General features: G+C 43.5%; 1 pseudogene; it reads right to left on the reverse strand.

Annotated features, from left to right (window-relative positions):
* Nucleotides 1–732: 732 nt before the first annotated feature.
* The window catches only part of LOC116096657, a 44837-nt pseudogene continuing 40543 nt past the window's right edge, over nucleotides 733–5026 (reverse strand).

A 5026-nucleotide genomic window follows, 5' to 3' on the forward strand; every position in this document is an offset into this window, starting at 1 on the left:
ACATAAAACTCACTTGGCTCATGAGAGACTTTAGCACTGACATGACTAAAGCATGACTAAAGTGGATAGTACTCTGGGTTGGAGCCCCAGTTCTGTAAATAATAAATAAATCAAATAAATTAATCAAAATAAAATAAAACCCAAGCCCATCAGTTATTAGAATGATACAGCCTAAGATTTTATCTATACTTTCTTTATATTTTTGGTTGTGAGCCTAGCCTTTAATGGCAGAGCCATCTCTCCAGTCCTAAATTTTCTTTGTAAATATAGTTTTTTTTTTCCAGCTGTCAGCATGTGATATGAACTCTGTGGCCTGTGCACTGAAACCTCCTTCCTGTTTTTTGCCCTGTCCCATGTTCTAGAGCAATGAATTGAACATATCTATGTCAATTTCTTTATGTAAAGTAGAGTTGAGGGTCATCTCATGAAAGTACTGTTGGCACCCTTGTTGGTTACAGTAAGCACTGCACATATTGCCCTTGTTTTGGCTGCTCAAGAGTCCACACTATGAGAACATCATTTCCCTCTCTTAAACATTAAAAATTGTTAGTGCCAGAAGATGTTGGCCTAATACAGACATCGTAGAAATTTTGGAATCCAGGTCATATCTCTCTGCTCTTCCCTGTTCAAGAGACAGACTCATCCTCTCTTGCAGTGCAAGCCGCATCCCTTAGACATGATGGTGAAGGTCTTAGTGAACAGATTTGGCATCTGGTTACCAGGGCTGCCTGCTCATCTGGCAAAGTGGAGATTTTTGCCATCAGTGACATGGTCTACATGTTCCAGTATGACTCCACCCATGGCAAGTTCAATGGCACAGTCAAGGCTGAGAATGGGAAGTTTGCTATCAACAGAAAGGCCATCATTTTCTTCCAGGAGTGATATCTCACTAACATCAAATGGGATGCTGCCGAGTATTTTGTATGGTCTACTGGTGCCTTCACCACCATAGAGAATGCTGGGGTGCACCTGAAGAGTGGGGCCAAAAGGATTATCATGTCCACCCCTTCTGCTGATGCCCCCATGTTTGTGATGGGTGTGAACCACGAGAAATATGACTCAAAATTGTCTACAATGTTTCCTGCATCAATTCCCACCCCTTAGTTCCTACCCCTGGCCAAAGTCATCCATGACAACTTTGGTATCATGGAAGGACTCAGGACCACAGTCCATGCCATCACTGCCACCCAGAAGACTGTGGATTGCCCCTCTAGAAAGCTATGGCATGATGGCCATGGGGCTGCCCAAAACATCCCTGCATCCACTAGTACTGCCAAGGCTGTGGATAAGGTCATCCCAGAGCTGAACAGGAAGCTCACTGGCATGGTCTTCCATGTTCCTATTCCCAGTGTATCCATTGTGGATCTGACATGCCGCTTGGAGAAACATGTCATGTATGATGATATCAAGAAGGTGGTGAAGGACATACTACTAAAGGGCATCCTGGGCTACAATGGGCATCCTGGGCTACAATGAGGACCAGGTTGTCTCCTGTGGCTTTAACGGTAACTCCCACTCCTCCTTTGATGCTGGGACTGGCATTGCTCTCAATAACAACTTTGTAAAGCTCATTTCCTGGTATGACAATGAATATGGCTACAGCAACAGGGTGGTGGACCTCATGTCCTACATGGCCTCCAAGGAGTAAGAAACCCTGGACCATGGACCCTAGCAAGAGCAAGACAGAGGCCCTCTGCTGTAGAGGAGTTCCTGTCCCAGCTCAGCCCTTGACACTAAGCATCTCCCTCACAGTTTCCATCCCAAGGAGCTGCCTTCTCTTAAATACCATCAATAAGAATCCAGAATAATTACAGAAGAATCCAGTCTGTACAATGGTGAGGCAATAGTAAGTGCTCTCAGTGAAACTCATGTTGGAGGAAGGTGAGAACAAGATGAAAGTTGGAATATTTGAGCATTACTTTAATTCATTTGTCATCATCCAGAAAATGTGATATTTGGGCAATTTTGAAAGTGTTGTAATAGCTCTCTTTATTTCCCCTTTATTCCTTCTTGTAGAAATTAACAAGTAATTATGAAAGCTGCATTGTAGGAGCCCTCAATGAAGCCTACTTCCTTTACACCTGTGTTGGTTTGACTGGAAGGCTTTAAGTTGGAAGCTCTAAATAAAGCTGTCATACTTAGCTATTGTATACTTCTTCACATCTAGTAAATTTCCTAAGCATTCTCTTCCCTCTCCTCCTTTTCCCCTCCCCCTCTTTTTCATTCTCCCTGACTCGACTCCTTGTGTGTGTGTGTGTGTGTGTGTGTGTGTGTGTGTGTGTGTGTGTGCGCCAGTCTCACACCTAGCCAGAGTCAAAGGATTCTTAGTAAGAAGCAATCAAGAGCAATCCTCTCTGCTAGTCTTACATAAGAACCACACAGCAGTTGGTCTCCTGAGCCATCCCTGTCACATTCTGCTGTCTGCTGAAGACAGGAACATCACCAAGACTCACTGGAAGAAGAGTGACTCACAGGTGATACCCGCCACACAAGCTATTCTCAAGGTAAACGAAAGTCAGGAGACAAGGCCACAGAGTCCCAAAATAGTCTGAGCCTGTCACTTAGTACCCAAAATAATTACTCAAGAAATAGCTCTTTCTGAAGGGAGAAATTACCCCATCAGTATAAAATGACACTGACATGAGATTGCTGAATAATGATTTTTTTAACAACTTCTTGGTACTCATCCTGACAAGAAAATTGCAAATTAAAATTATTATCAGCTAAATGCAACCAAGAATTGTTTTCTAAGCGCTTTTCTTAGTTTCTGTCTAGGTTCAAAATAATCAGCAATGAAGGAGCCAGTCAAGAGATTGCAAGGTAAACTAGCAAGCAAGTGACCAGCAAACCCAGAAGACCAGGAGCTTCCAAGGTGGGGGAGGCTCATGATCCAGAGCCCCAAGCACATGCATGCTAGGGAGACAAAAATGTCCTCTTACAGAGCGCATGACAGTGCTTGCAGAATTCACTTCTAAATAGGCCAGGCACACTCATCTCTCACAGGTGAAGATTGATGGGTATATTAGTGTCCTTGCATGCTATCACAAATGTCCACACACTGAGTGGCTTAAATCAACTTAAAATATTTGCCCGGTCCTGGAAGATAGGCATGTAAGTCAAGGTGTGGAAAAATGTTGATTGCCCCCAGTAGATTCTGAGTGAGATTCTGTTTGGTGTGTCTCTTTTAGTTTCTTTCATGTGCAGGCAAACCCTAGAGCTCTGGCTTATCCCAGGTACTGCTCCAGTCTGTCTCCATTGTCATATGATGTCTTCCTATTTGTGTCTCTACTGAAGTTTGCCCTCCTTCCATGGATTCTAGTCATTGGGTTAAGATTCGTCATAACTCAATATGCCCTCACGTAACTTGATTACATTTAAAAATGCTACCAGGGGTAAGGTTGGTACCATAGTTTAGAAGTGGTCCCTATTCAAGTCCATAATGCCAGGTCTCTCAGATATGCCATGACCATTCATGTGTGTGATCTAGAACCCTGGGGTATTATAAACTGAGGAAAACATTGACTTCTAGAGCTGAAAGCAGCTAGACAGGAACCTAACTTCACAGACAATTATGTAACTTGCAAGCAACCAACCACTGAGACCCAGGATGAAGTCAGGTTTGGGGGATGGGCCAAGTAACCCCACACCCTGGATATAAAGAAATAAGGATCAGCAGTTAAAAGGACAGCTTTTGCTGCATAACAAGTTCAAGTACAGCCTGGGCTACACAAGACCCTGACTCAAAGACAAAAAATAAGAACACAGAGCTAAAGCATGAGAATGATTTGCTGTCCTTATACAGAGGATAAAGACTGTGTCTGTAACACCTCGCCTATATCTGTTAGTGTTTGTCTTGAGGAGACTAAGAAATCTAAAGGTGCTAAGAGTCACCCATAGTCCATAATCCACCTCACTTCTGCCTCCAAGGAAGCACATCAAGTATGAGCATAGAATACAGCTGTGTGTTCATCCAGCTCCAAAAGAACGTTCATTCTAAGAACTGCTTTGGCATCTAACAGTGTGTGATAGACCAAAAAGCCCCCCAGCCTCTAGACACAAATAAGTGTCATAGAGAGAAAGTGAGACTCAGTACCAGGTTAACTGTCTTCCCTTATTGCTTTTGGTTTTGGATATAACATCCCTTGAACATTAAATAGTAGAGAAATGAGCAATTAACAAAAAGAAGGATTTGAAAGAAATGTGCAAATGTCCCACTTGAGCACAACTTCAAAGTACTGAAGCATTGTATTTGGGATCAAAGAAAATGCCTAGTTGCCAGCGAAGATGTTGCATAGACTGAATTGTTCATAATTGCTCTGGGGCCCTTCCTTGCAGCAGCAGAGAGGAAAAGAATAAAATGATAAAAATTCAAATGTATATGAATATATATGGTGGTCCACTGAATACCAGGAATATGCAGAATGTAGAAGAGCTCTCTCTCCCTTCATCTCTGCAATCCTAAGGGGTAGGGTCCAATATTCTCAGAAGAGGAGGCTAAGGATCAGAGTGTTTTGAGCACTGTGCCCATGGTCACATTGCTAATTATTGATGAACCTACCATGACACCTGGGACTCTGAACCAAGATGGATTCTTACCAAAAGGAAGAGTGAGAAGGAATAAAAGAAAACTGTTTTCAGTTGGTTCTTAGTGAAACAAAACTCACAGACTTTGGGATCTGAAGATGGTTAAAAAAATTAAAAAATGGCTCTGGGCTGGTGTCCTGAGTGGACCTTGGGTGCAAGCTCTCCAGCCAGTCCCACAACACCCAGAGGAAGCTCAACTCCCAGGCACTCTGACACTCTCAGGATCAGAGGTGAGGAGGTTACAACATCTGTTTCAACACTTGGAGTAACTGGGACCAGCGGGACTAGGCACACAGTAAATCCACCAGCAAAGTGGCTCAGGTTCCTTCCAGTCTCTCTGGGCTGATGTCCTGAACAGACCTTGGGCCAAGGCTCTGCAGCCAGTCCCACAACACACAGAGGAAGCTGCTGCACTCCCAGGTGATCTAACAAGCCCAGGGTC

The sequence above is a fragment of the Mastomys coucha genome, unplaced genomic scaffold (genome assembly GCF_008632895.1).
Source record: "Mastomys coucha isolate ucsf_1 unplaced genomic scaffold, UCSF_Mcou_1 pScaffold1, whole genome shotgun sequence".
In the NCBI taxonomy this organism is placed as follows: domain Eukaryota; kingdom Metazoa; phylum Chordata; class Mammalia; order Rodentia; family Muridae; genus Mastomys; species Mastomys coucha.